General features: G+C 40.8%; 1 pseudogene; it reads left to right on the top strand.

The window, feature by feature from the left end:
* Positions 1 to 1,942: 1,942 nt before the first annotated feature.
* Positions 1,943 to 3,171, top strand: LOC145678421 (NADH-ubiquinone oxidoreductase chain 4 pseudogene; annotated as a pseudogene).
* Positions 3,172 to 14,626: the final 11,455 nt, after the last annotated feature.

Below are 14,626 nucleotides of genomic sequence, written 5' to 3'. Positions count from 1 at the left end.
GATATTACTAAGGCAATAACCCCTCCAAGTTTATTAGGAATGGAACGAAGAATAGCATAAGCAAATAGGAAGTATCATTCTGGTTGAATATGTACTGGTGTAACTAATGGGTTTGCGGGAGTGAAATTTTCAGGGTCTCCTAGTATGTAGGGATTTCAAAGGGTAAGTAATATTAGGGCTGTTATTATTGTTAAAAATCCAATAGTGTCCTTAGTTGAAAAATAGGGGTGGAAGGGAATTTTATCTTGATTTCTGTTAAGGCCAAGAGGGTTGTTAGATCCTGTTTGGTGGAGAAATAGGAGGTGTACCATGGACATGGCAGCTACAATGAAAGGTAAGAGAAAATGGAAGGCAAAGAATCGATTTAAAGTAGCGTTATCTACAGCAAATCCCCCTCAAATTCATTGTACTAATATTGTTCCTAAATAAGGAATAGCTGATAATAGATTCGTAATAACTGTTGCTCCTCAAAAAGATATTTGACCTCAAGGTAGGACATAACCGACAAAAGCAGTTGCTATCACTAGTAGTAAAATGGCAACTCCTACTCTTCAGGTATGAAGGGAAAGGTAAGAACCATAGTATATTCCTCGACCAACATGTAAGTAAAGACAAATGAAGAAAAAAGATGCTCCATTAGCATGCAAAGTACGTAAAAGCCACCCAAAGTTTACATCTCGACAGATGTGAATTACTCTGTTGAAAGCTAATTCAATACTTGATACATAATGTATTGCTAGAAATAGGCCGGTAGCAATTTGAATGATTAAACATAAGCCGAGAAGAGAGCCAAAATTTCATCAATATGAAATGTTAATAGGAGCTGGAAGATCTACCAAAGCGTTGTTAGCAATTTTAAAAAGAGGGTGATGTAAGCGAATTGGTGTTGACATATGACTTAGAGGGCCGAAGAGGACCTTGGTATAGTGAAGTGATCTTTACTACTGCAATTAGTGTAATAAATAGATATGTTGCTAATATAATAGTATTTATTAAGATTGATGTTATATAAAATTTTATGCCGGGAATTTCTTGGTAATTAGTTGTGTAGTGCTGTGGGTCTGGGAGTGAAATTATATTTGGAAGTATAAGAGGGTCAATAATTATTATAAGGATTAGGAGGGGTGGAGCTAAAGAAATTAGTAAGAAAAGGCTAGGTGTTAGAGTAAGTATTTCATTTGATGCCAGTCTTGTAACATAAATAAATAAAACTAATATACCTCCTAAAAAAAACTAGAAATAGGATATAAGAAAATCAAGGCGATTCTCTTATGGTTGAAATAATTAAGCAGGTAGTAATGGTGTTAATAATAAGCATTAGTCCTATTGAGAGAGGGTGAGATATTTGAATTAGAATGAATCTTAAAACTACTAAAATTATAAGTAATATTCAGGTTATTTTAATTTCAAGAGGTAGTTTATTAAAATATTAGTTTTGGGGACTAAAGATAGGTTTGCACTTTCTCTTGATGCTTTTAGAATCTTATTCATTAATGGTTTACAAGACCAACGTTTTAATTAAACTATAAAAGCTTATGAAAATATTATTTATTTTATTTTCTTGTTTTCTAGTTATTTTAGGAATAGCTTGTTTTGTTATTCAACGTAAGCATTTATTGATGGTTTTATTAAGACTTGAATTTATTGTGCTGATAAGTTTTTTACTTCTATCTTATTCTTTAGGTAGCCTGTATGTTGAAAATTATTTTTGTTTATTGTTTCTAACCTTTAGTGTTTGCGAAGGTAGTTTAGGTCTATCAATTTTAGTATCTATTGTGCGAACTCATGGGGGTGATTATTTGAATTCTTTAGTTGTGTTACGATGCTAAAATATTTAATATTTATATTGTTTTTGATGCCTTTAGGTTTTAATTTTAAATTATGGTGAGTTGTTCAGTTTTGTCTTATTGGAGTTTGTTTTTTATTTATAATAAGAAATAGTATGGGGTTGGTTCCCTGGGAGGTAGGCTATTATTTGTGAAGTGATAGTTTGAGCTATTCATTGATTTTATTAAGTATTTGAATTGTTATTCTTATAATTATGGCTAGAGAAGGTGTTTTGAGAAGTTCATTTTATAGTGCAAGCTTTATTAGTTTAGTTTTATTGCTACTTATTTTACTTTACTTGAGATTTTCTTCTTCTAGATTGTTTATATTTTTTTTTTTTTGAGGGTTCTTTAATTCCTACACTATTTTTAATTTTGGGTTGAGGTTATCAGCCTGAACGAGTACAGGCAGGGATATATTTATTATTTTATACCCTGTTTGCTTCACTTCCACTTTTGATTGGTATTTTCTATTTAGAATATATTAAGGGTAGTTTATTGATAATTAATATGAGAAGTGTAATAGATTTAGGGATTACATATTATATGTGATATTTTGCTTTAGTTATTGCTTTTTTAATTAAAATGCCTATATTTCTGGTTCATCTTTGACTACCTAAGGCACATGTTGAAGCGCCTGTAAGTGGTTCAATAATTTGGCGGGAGTTTTATTGAAGCTAGGAGGATATGGATTATTGCGTATTATATATTTTATAGAAAATGTAGCTGTAAGCATAAATTTAATTTGATTTGGTATTAGAGTTGTGGGTATTTGATCAGTTAGATTGGTATGTTTACGACAAGTTGATGTAAAGTCTTTAATTGCTTATTCTTCTGTCGCTCATATAGGCTTAGTGTTGATAGGCTTACTAACGATGGGACTATTAGGATTTAGAGGTGCTCTTACATTAATAATTGCTCATGGTCTGTGCTCTTCAGGGTTATTTTGTCTTGCTAATATCTCTTATGAGCGTCTAGGAAGTCGAAGATTATTAATTAATCGTGGAATACTGTCTTTTATGCCGAGTTTAGGGCTGTGATGATTTTTATTAAGAATTGCTAATATAGCTGCACCACCAACATTGAATTTATTAGGAGAAATTAGTTTGTTAAATAGAATTGTTGGTTGATCTTGATTGAGTATATTGGGGTTAGCCTTGCTTTCTTTTTTTAGAGCTGCCTATAGACTATATTTATATTCATATACTCAACATGGAATACCTTATTCTAATTTATATTCTTGTTGGGGAGGAAGTGTGCGAGAATATTTATTATTAATATTACATTGATTACCTTTAAATTTATTAATTTTTTTTGCAGGACCGAGATTCTTATGGCTGTAGCTGCTTGAGTAGTTTAGAATAAAATTTTAGTTTGTGGAACTAAAGAAGGTTTAGTTGCCCTTAGGCCATGGTTTGACCTTTTTCAATTTGTATGACTAGATTTGTCTTTTTAAATAGAATAAGTGTTCTTTTATTCATAATAGGCTTGAGTTTTTTAATCAATAGATATAGTGTATTTATTGAGTGAGAAGTTATTTCTTTTAATAGAAATAAAATTATTATAACTCTTCTATTTGACTGAATATCATTTATGTTTATAAGATTTGTACTTTATATTTCTAGAATAGTAATTTATTACAGTGAACAATATATAGGATCCGAGCGATATCTTAATCGGTTTATTATGCTCGTATTAATATTTGTTCTTTCAATAGTTTTATTAATTGTTTCCCCTAATTTAATTAGTATCCTACTTGGTTGGGATGGACTAGGATTAGTATCATACTGTTTAGTAATTTACTATGAAAATGTGCGGTCTTATAATGCAGGTATGTTGACTGCCCACTCTAATCGTATTGGAGATGTAGCAATTTTATTAGCTATTGCTTGAATATTAAATTATGGAAGTTGAAATTATGTCTTTTATTTGCATAGAGTTTTAAATAAAAATGAGATAGTAATTATTTCTAGTTTGATTATTTTGGCAGCAATAACGAAAAGTGCACAATATCATGGATATCATTCAATTCGTATTAACGAGTAGATCAATAATTGATATGACATTTTCCGAAAATCCAATTTAACCCTGGAAATTAATAAAAATTATGGATTTTGGGCAATGGGGACCAGTAGTCAACAGGGACGAGATACGTATCATTCGATTCATATTAACGTCTAGATCAATAATTGAACAACTTCCGGTACGAAGTTATAAGGTTTTTCAAGTTGGGGAGCTGGAGAAACGGCAGCCTCCAACCTCGGAATTTCGAAAAAAAAAAAACCTATGCCAATAGTGTGTGCTACGTTTGTGCCGGAATGTGCCGCAAAAATTTTCGTTTATACCACTTCCGGTACGAAGTTATAATAGGTTTAAAGTGTGGGGCTGGGAAAACGGCAGCCCCCTCACCTTGGAATTTCGAAACGAAACCTATGCCAATCAGTTGTGCTGCGTTTGTCCCGGAATGTACCGCAAAAATTTTAGTTTGTACCATTTCCGGTACGAAGTTATAAGGGTTTTAAAGTGGGGGGGCTGGAGAAACGGCAGCCTCCAAACCTGGAATTTCGAAACAAAACCTATGGCAATCGTTTTTGCTACGTTTGTGCCGGAATGTACCGCAAAAATTTTCGTTTGTACCACTTCCGGTACGAAGTTATAAGGGTTTCAAAGTGGGGGGCTGGAGAAACGGAAGCCTCAAAACTTGGAATTTCGAAACAAAAGGTGTGCCAATCGTTTGTGCTACGTTTGTGCCGGAATGTACCGCAAAAATTTTCGTTTGTACCACTTCCGGTACGAAGTTAAAAGGCTTTTAAAGGGGGGGCTGGAGAAACGGCAGCCTCCAAACTTGGAATTTCGAAACAAAACCTATGGCAATCGTTTGTGCTACGTTTGTGCCGGAATGTACAGTAAATATTTTCGTTTGTACCACTTCCGGTACGAAGTTATAAGGGTTTTAAAGTGGGTGGCTGGGGAAACGGCAGCCCCCACCTAAAAATTTCAAAACAAAAACTATGGCATTCGTTTCTGCTACGTTTGTGCCGGAATGTACCGCAAAAATTTTTGTCTGTACCACTTCCGGTACGAAGTTATAAGGGTTTTGAAGTGAGGACTAGGGAAACGGCAGCCTCCAACCTAGGAATTTAAAAACAAAACCTATGCCAATCGTTTGTGCTACGCTTGTGCCGGAATGTACCGCAAAAATTTCGTTTGTGCCACTTCCGGTACGAACTTGTAAGGGTTTTGAAGTGGAGAGGCTGCAGAAACGGAAGCCTGCAACCTTGGAATTTCGAAACAAAAACTATGCTAATCGTTTCTGCTACGTTTGTGTCGGAATGTACCTCAAAAATTTTCGGTTGTACCACTTCCGTACGAAATTGTAAGGGTTTTGAAGTGGCGCGCTGGGGAAACGGCAGTCCCCCCACCAAGGAATTTCAAAGCAAAATTTATGTCAATCGTTTGTGTTAGGTTTGTGCTTGAATGTACCGCAAAAATTTTCGTTTGTATCACTTCCGGTACGAAGTTATAAGGGTTTTGAAGTGGGGGGCTAGGGAAACGGCAGCCTCCAACCTAGGAATTTCAAAACAAAACCTATGCCAATCGTTTGTACTACGTTTGTGCCAGAAAAAAATTTTCGTTTGTACCACTTCCGGTACGAAGTTATAAGGGTTTCAAAGTGGGGGGGCTGGAGAAACGGCAGCTTCCAACATTGGAATTTCGAAACAAAACCTATGCCTATAGCGTGTGCTACGTTTGTGCCGGAATGTGCCGCAAAAATTTTCATTTGTACCACTTCCGGTACGAAGTTGTAATAGGTTTAAAGTGGGGGCTGGGGAAACGGCAGCCCCCCACCTTGGAATTTCGAAACGAAACCTATACCAATCGTTTGTGCTAGGTTTGTGCCGGAAAGCACCCCAAAAATTTTCGATTGTTCCACTTCCGGTACGAGGTTATAAGGGTTTTAAAGTTGGAGGCAGGAGAAGCGGCAGCCTCCAAACTTGGAATTTCGAAACAAAAGGTATGCCAATCTTTTGTGCTACGTTTGTGCCGGAATGTACCGCAAAAATTTTCGTTTTTACCACTTCCGGTACGAAGTTAAAAGGGTTTTAAAGTGGGGGGCTGGAGAAACGGCAGCCTCCAAACTTCTAATTTCGAAACAAAACCTGTCGATAACGTCTGTGCTACGTTTGTGCCGGAATGTGCCGTAAATATTTTCGTTTGTACCACTTCCGGTACGAAGTTATAAGGGTTTTAAAATGGGGGGCTGGAGAAACGGCAGGCTCAAAACTTGGAATTTTGAAACGAAACCTATGCCAATCACTTATGCTACGTTTGTGCCGGAATGTACCGCAAAAATTTTCGTTTGTACCACTTCCGGTACGAAGTTATAAGGGTTTTAAAGTGGGGGGGGCTGGAGAAACGGCAGCCTCCAAACCTGGAATTTCGAAACAAAACCTATGGCAATCGTTTGTGCTACGTTTGTGCGGGAATGTACCGCCAAAATTTTCGTTTGTACCACTTCCGGTACCGACTTATAAGGGTTTTGAAGTGGAGAGGCTGCAGAAACGGAAGCCTGCAACCTTGGAATTTCGAAACAAAGACTATGCCAATCGCTTGTGCTACGTTTGTGCCGGAATGTACCTCAAAAATTTTCGGTTGTACCACTTCCGGTACGAAATTGTAAGGGTTTTGAAGTGGCGGGCTGGGGAAACGGCAGTCCCCTCACCAAGGAATTTCAAAGCAAAATTTATGTCAATCGTTTTTGTTAGGTTTGTGCTTGAATGTACTGCAAAAATTTTCGTTTGTACTACTTCCGGTATGAAGTCATAAGGTTTTAAAGTGGGGGGCTGGAGAAACGGCAGCCTCCAAACTTGGAATTTCGAAACAAAAACTATGCCAATCGTTTATGCTACGTTTGTGCCGGACAAAAATTTTCGTTTGTACCACTTCCGGTACGAAGTTATAAGGGTTTCAAAGTGGGGGGGCTGGAGAAACGGCAGCCTCCAACCTCGGAATTTCGAAAAAAAACCTATGCCAATAGTGTGTGCTACGTTTGTGCCGGAATGTGCCGCAAAATTTTTCGTTTGTTCCACTTCCGGTACGAAGTTATAATAGGTTTAAAGTGGGGGGCTGGGGAAACGGCAACCCCCTACCTTGGAATTTCGAAACGAAACCTATGACAATCGTTTGTGCTACGTTTGTGCCGGAATGTACCGCAAAAATTTTCATTTGTACCACTTCCGGTACGAAGTTATAAGGGTTTTAAAGTGGGGGGCTGGGGAAACGGCAGCCCCAAACCTAGAAATTTCAAAACAAAACCTATGCCAGTCGTTTGTGCTACGTTTGTGCCGGAATGTACCGCAAAAATTTTCGTTAGTACCACTTCCGGTACGAAGTTATAAGGGTTTTAAAGTGGGGGGGCTGGGGAAACATAAGCCCCCCACCTAGGAATTTCGAAACAAAACCTATGGCAATCGTTTGTGCTACGTTTGTGCCGGAATGTACCGCAAAAAATTTCGTTTGTACCACTCCCGGTACGAAGTTGTAAGGGTTTTCAAGTGGGGGGGCTGGAGGAACGGCAGCCTCAAAACTTGGAATTTCGAAACAAAAACTATTGCATTCGTTTGTGCTACGTATGTGCCGCAATGTACCGCAAAAATTTTCGTTTTTACCACTTCCGGTACGAAGTTTTAAGGGTTTTAAAGTGGGGGGCTGGGGAAAGAGCAGCCCCCACCTTGGAATTTCGAAGCAAAACCAATGGCAATCGTTTGTGCTACGTTTGTGCCGGAATGTACCGCAAAATTGTTGTCTTTACCACTTCCGTTACGAAGTTGTAAGGGTTTTGAAGTGGGGAGCTAGGGAAACGGCAGCCTCCAACCTAGGAATTTCAAAACAAAACCTATGGCAATCGTTTGTGCTACGTTTTTGCCAGAAAAAAAGTTTCGTTTGTACCACTTCCGGTACGAAGTTATAAAGGTTTCAAAGTGGGGGGGCTGGAGAAACGGCAGCCTCCAACCTTGGAATTTCGAAACAAAACCTATGCCAATAGTGTGCGCTACGTTTGTGCCGGAATGTGCCGCAAATATTTTCGTTTATACCACTTCCGGTACGAAGTTATAATAGGTTTAAAGTGGGGGGCTGGGAAAACGGCAGCCCCCTCACCTTGGAATTTCGAAACGAAACCTATGCCAATCGTTTGTGCTACGTTTGTGCCGGAGTGTACCGCAAAAATTTTTGTCTGTACCACTTCCGGTACGAAGCTATAAGGGTTTTGAAGTGGGGGGCTAGGGAAACGGCAGCCTCCAACCTTGAAATTTCGAAACAAAAACCATGCCAATCGTTTGCGCTACGTTTGTACCGGACAAAAATTTTCGTTTTAACACTTCCGGTACGAAGTTATAAGGGTTTCAAAATGGAAGCTGGAGAAACGGCAGCCTCCAACCTTGGAATTTCGAAACAAAACCTATGCCTATAGCGTGTGCTACGTTTGTGCCGGAATGCACCGCAAAAATTTTCGTTTGTACCACTTCCGGTACGAAGTTATAAGGGTTTTAAACTGGGGGGCAGGAGAAGCGGCAGCCTCCAAACTTGGAATTTCGAAACAAAACCTATGGCAATCGTTTGTGCTACGTTTGTGCCGGAATGTACCGCCAAAATTTTCGTTTGTACCACTTCCGTTACGAAGTTATAAGGGTTTCAAAGTGGGGGGGGCTGGAGAAACGGAAGCCTCAAAACTTGGAATTTCGAAACAAAAGGTATGCCAATCTTTTGTGCTACGTTTGTGCCGGAATGTACCGCCAAAATTTTCGTTTGTACCACTTCCGTTACGAAGTTATAAGGGTTTCAAAGTGGGGGGGGGGCTGGAGAAACGGAAGCCTCAAAACTTGGAATTTCGAAACAAAAGGTATGCCAATCTTTTGTGCCGGAATGTACCGCAAAAATTTTCGTTTGTACCACTTCCGGTACGAAGTTAAAAGGGTTTTAAAGTGGGAAGCTGGAGAAACGGCAGCCTCCAAACTTGTAATTTCGAAACAAAACCTATGGCAAACGTCTGTGCTACGTTTGTTCCGGAATGTGCCGTAAATATTTTCGTTTGTACCACTTCCGGTACGAAGTTTTAAGGGTTTTAAAGTGGGGGGGCTCGAGAAACGGCAGCCTCCAAACCTGGAATTTCGAAACAACACCTATGGCAATCGTTTTTGCTACGTTTGTGCCGGAATGTACCGCAAAAATTTTCGTTTGTACCACTTCCGGTACGAAGTTATAAGGGTTTCAAAGTGGGGGGCTGGAGAATCGGAAGCCTCAAAACTTGGAATTTCGAAACAAAACCTATGGCAATCGTTTGTGCTACGTTTGTGCCGGAATGTACCGCAAAAATTTCGTTTGTGCCACTTCCGGTACGAACTTATAAGGGTTTTGAAGTGGAGAGGCTGCAGAAACGGAAGCCTGCAACCTTGGAATTTCGAAACAAAAACTATGCTAATCGCTTGTGCTACCTTTGTGCCGGAATGTACCTCAAAAATTTTCGGTTGTACCACTTCCGGTACGAAATTGAAAGGGTTTTGAAGTGGCGGGCTGGGGAAACGGCAGTCCTTCCACCAAGGAATTTCAAAGCAAAATTTATGTCAATCGTTTGTGTTAGGTTTGTGCTTGAATGTACCGCAAAAATTTTCGTTTGTACTACTTCCGGTATGAAATTATAAGGTTTTAAAGTGGGGGGCTGGAGAAACGGCAGCCTCCAAACTTGGAATTTCGAAACAAAAACTATGCCAATCGTTTATGCTACGTTTGTGCCGGACAAAAATTTTCGTTTGTACCACTTCCGGTACGAAGTTTTAAGGGTTTCAAAGTGGGGGGGGGGGGCTGGAGAAACGGCAGCCTCCAACCTCGGAATTTCAAAAAAAGAACCTATGCCAATAGTGTGTGCTACGTTTGTGCCGGAATGTGCCGCAAATTTTTCGTTTGTTCCTCTTCCGGTACGAAGTTATAATAGGTTTAAAGTGGGGGGCTGGGGAAACGGCAGCCCCCCACCTTGGAATTTCGAAACGAAACCTATGACAATCGTTTGTGCTACGTTTGTGCCGGAATGTACCGCAAAAATTTTCGTTTGTACCACTTCCGGTACGAAGTTATAAGGGTTTTAAAGTGGGGGGCTGGGGAAACGGAAGCCCCCCCACCTAGGAATTTCAAAAAAAAAACCTATGCCAATCGTTTTGGCTACGTTTGTACCGGAATGTACCGCAAAAATTTTCATTTGTACCACTTCCGGTACGAAGTTATAAGGGTTTTAAAGTGGGAGGGCTGGAGAAGCGGCAGCCTCCAAACTTGGAATTTCGAAACAAAACCTATGGCAATCGTTTGTGCTACGTTTGTGCCGGAATGTACCGCAAAAATTTTCGTTTGTACCACTTCCGGTACGAAGTTATAAGGGTTTCGAAGTGGGGTGGTTGGAGAAACGGAAGACTCAAAACTTGGAATTTCGAAACAAAAGGTATGCCAATGGTTTGTGCTACGTTTGTGCCGGAATGCACCGCAAAAATTTTCGTTTGTACCACTTCCGGTACGAAGTTAAAAGGGTTTTAAAGTGGGGGGCTGGAGAAACGACAGCCTCCAAACTTGGAATTTCGAAACAAAACCTATGGCAAACGTTTGTGCTACGTTTGTGCCGGAATGTACCGTAAATATTTTCGTTTGTACCACTTCCGGTACGAACTTATAAGGGTTTTCAAGTGGGGGGGTTGGAGGAACGCCAGCCTCAAAACTTGGAATTTCGAAACAAAAACTATTGCATTCGTTTGTGCTACGTATGTGCCGGAATGTACCGCAAAAATTTTCGTTTTTACCACTTCCGGTACGAAGTTTTAAGGGTTTTAAAGTGGGGGGCTGGGGATAGAGCAGCCCTCACCTTGGAATTTCGAAGCAAAACCTATGGCAATCGTTTGTGCTACGTTTGTGCCGGAATGTACCGCAAAAATTGTTGTCTGTACCACTCCCGGTACGAAGTTGTAAGGGTTTTGAAGTGGGGAGCTAGGGAAACGGAAGCCTCCAACCTAGAAATTTCAAAACAAAACCTATGGCAATCGTTTTTGCTACGTTTGTGCCAGAAAAAAATTTTCGTTTGTACCACTTCCGGTACGAAGTTATAAGGGTTTTGAAGTGGGTGGCTAGGGAAACGGCAGCCTCCAACCTTGGAATTTCGAAACAAAACCTATGCCAATAGTGTGTGCTACGTTTGTGCCGGAATGTGCCGCAAATATTTTCGTTTATACCACTTCCGGTACGAAGTTATAATAGGTTTCAAGTGGGGGGCTGGGAAAACGGCAGCCCCCTCACCTTGGAATTTCGAAGCAAAACCTATGGCAATCGTTTGTGCTACGTTTGTGCCGGAATGTACCGCAAAAATTTTTGTCTGTACCACTTCCGGTACGAAGTTATAAGGGTTTTGAAGTGGGGGGCTAGGGAAACGGCAGCCTCCAACCTTGAAATTTCGAAACAAAAACTATGCCAATCGTTTGTGCTACGTTTGTACCGGACAAAAATTTTCGTTTTAACACTTCCGGTACGAAGTTATAAGGGTTTCAAAGTGGGGGGCTGGAGAAACGGCAGCTACCCACCTTGGAATTTCGAAACGAAACCTATGCCAATCGTTTGTGCTACGTTTGTGCCGGAATGCACCCCAAAAATTTTCGTTTGTACCACTTCCGGTACGAAGTTATTAGGGTTTTAAACTGGGGGGCAGGAGAAGAGGCAGCCTCCAAACTTGGAATTTCGAAACAAAACCTATGGCAATCGTTTGTGCTACATTTGTGCAGGAATGTACCGCCAAAATTTTCGTTTGTACCACTTCCGTTACGAAGTTATAAGGGTTTCAAAGTGGGAGGGCTGGAGAAACGGAAGCCTCAAAACTTGGAATTTCGAAACAAAAGGTATGCCAATCTTTTGTGCTACGTTTGTGCCGGAATGTACCGCAAAAATTTTCGTTTGTACCACTTCCGGTACGAAGGTAAAAGGGTTTTAAAGTGGGGGGCTGGAGAAACAGCAGCCTCCAAACTTGTAATTTCGAAACAAAACCTATGGCAAACGTCTGTGCTACGTTTGTGCCGGAATGTGCCGTAAATATTTTCGTTTGTACCACTTCCGGTACGAAGTTATAAGGGCTTTAAAGTGGGGGGGCTGGAGAAAAGGCAGGCTCAAAACTTGGAATTTCGAAACAAAAACTATGGCATTCGCTTGTGATACAATTGTGCCGGAATGTAAAGCAAAAATTTTCGTTTGTACCACTTCCGGTACGACGTTATAAGGGTTTTAAAGTGGGGGGCTGGGGAAACAGCAGCCCCTTACCTTTGGAATTTCGAAACAAAACCTATGGCAATCATTTGTGCTACGTTTATGCCGGAATGTACCGCAAAAATTTTCGTTTGTACTACCTCCGGTATGAAGTTATAAGGTTTTAAAGTGGGGGGCTGGAGAAACGGCAGCCTCCAAACTTGGAGTTTCGAAACAAAACCTATGGCAATCATTTGTGCTACGTTTGTGCCGGAATGTACCGCAAAAATTTTCATTTGTACCACTTCCGGTACGAAGTTATAAGGGTTTTAAAGTGGGAGGGCTGGAGAAGCGGCAGCCTCCAAACTTGGAATTTCGAAACAAAACCTATGGCAATCGTTTGTGCTACGTTTGTGCCGGAATGTACCGCAAAAATTTTCGTTTGTACCACTTCCGGTACGAAGTTATAAGGGTTTCGAAGTGGGGTGGTTGGAGAAACGGAAGACTCAAAACTTGGAATTTCGAAACAAAAGGTATGCCAATGGTTTGTGCTACGTTTGTGCCGGAATGCACCGCAAAAATTTTCGTTTGTACCACTTCCGGTACGAAGTTAAAAGGGTTTTAAAGTGGGGGGCTGGAGAAACGACAGCCTCCAAACTTGGAATTTCGAAACAAAACCTATGGCAAACGTTTGTGCTACGTTTGTGCCGGAATGTACCGTAAATATTTTCGTTTGTACCACTTCCGGTACGAAGTTATAAGGGTTTTCAAGTGGGGGTTTTGGAGGAACGCCAGCCTCAAAACTTGGAATTTCGAAACAAAAACTATTGCATTCGTTTGTGCTACGTATGTGCCGGAATGTACCGCAAAAATTTTCGTTTTTACCACTTCCGGTACGAAGTTTTAAGGGTTTTAAAGTGGGGGGCTGGGGAAAGAGCAGCCCTCACCTTGGAATTTCGAAGCAAAACCTATGGCAATCGTTTGTGCTACGTTTGTGCCGGAATATACCGCAAAAATTGTTGTCTGTACCACTCCCGGTACGAAGTTGTAAGGGTTTTGAAGTGGGGAGCTAGGGAAACGGCAGCCTCCAACCTAGAAATTTCAAAACAAAACCTATGGCAATCGTTTTTGCTACGTTTGTGCCAGAAAAAAATTTTCGTTTGTACCACTTCCGGTACGAAGTTATAAGGGTTTTGAAGTGGGTGGCTAGGGAAACGGCAGCCTCCAACCTTGGAATTTCGAAACAAAACCTATGCCAATAGTGTGTGCTACGTTTGTGCCGGAATGTGCCGCAAATATTTTCGTTTATACCACTTCCGGTACGAAGTTATAAGGGTTTTGAAGTGGGGAGCTAGGGAAACGGCAGCCTCCAACCTAGAAATTTCAAAACAAAACCTATGGCAATCGTTTTTGCTACGTTTGTGCCAGAAAAAAATTTTCGTTTGTACCACTTCCGGTACGAAGTTATAAGGGTTTTGAAGTGGGTGGCTAGGGAAACGGCAGCCTCCAACCTTGGAATTTCGAAACAAAACCTATGCCAATAGTGTGTGCTACGTTTGTGCCGGAATGTGCCGCAAATATTTTCGTTTATACCACTTCCGGTACGAAGTTATAAGGGTTTTGAAGTGGGGGGCTAGGGAAACGGCAGCCTCCAACCTTGAAATTTCGAAACAAAACTATGCCAATCGTTTGTGCTACGTTTGTACCGGACAAAAATTTTCGTTTTAACACTTCCGGTACGAAGTTATAAGGGTTTCAAAGTGGGGGGCCGGAGAAACGGCAGCTACCCACCTTGGAATTTCGAAACGAAACCTATGCCAATCGTTTGTGCTACGTTTGTGCCGGAATGCACCCCAAAAATTTTCGTTTGTACCACTTCCGGTACGAAGTTATTAGGGTTTTAAACTGGGGGGCAGGAGAAGAGGCAGCCTCCAAACTTGGAATTTCGAAACAAAACCTACGGCAATCGTTTGTGCTACGTTTGTGCAGGAATGTACCGCCAAAATTTTCGTTTGTACCACTTCCGTTACGAAGTTATAAGGGTTTCAAAGTGGGGGGGGCTGGAGAAACGGAAGCCTCAAAACTTGGAATTTCGAAACAAAAGGAATGCCAATCTTTTGTGCTACGTTTGTGCCGGAATGTACCGCAAAAATTTTCGTTTGTACCACTTCCGGTACGAAGTTAAAAGGGTTTTAAAGTGGGGGGCTGGAGAAACTGCAGCCTCCAAACTTGTAATTTCGAAACATAACCTATGGCAAACGTCTGTGCTACGTTTGTGCCGGAATGTGCCGTAAATATTTTCGTTTGTACCACTTCCGGTACGAAGTTATAAGGGCTTTAAAGTGGGGGGGCTGGAGAAACGGCAGGCTCAAAACTTGGAATTTCGAAACAAAAACTATGGCATTCGCTTGTGATACGTTTGTGCCGGAATGTAAAGCAAAAATTTTCGTTTGTACCACTTCCGGTACGACGTTATAAGGGTTTTAAAGTGGGGGGCTGGGGAAACAGCAGCCCCTTACCTTTGGAATTTCGAAACA

Source organism: Thermobia domestica, chromosome 2, assembly GCF_964235325.1.
Source record: "Thermobia domestica chromosome 2, izTheDome1.hap1.1, whole genome shotgun sequence".
In the NCBI taxonomy this organism is placed as follows: Eukaryota; Metazoa; Arthropoda; class Insecta; order Zygentoma; family Lepismatidae; genus Thermobia; species Thermobia domestica.
The sequence above is the reverse complement of the archived record's forward strand: the minus strand, read 5'-3'. Positions and strand labels throughout refer to the sequence as shown.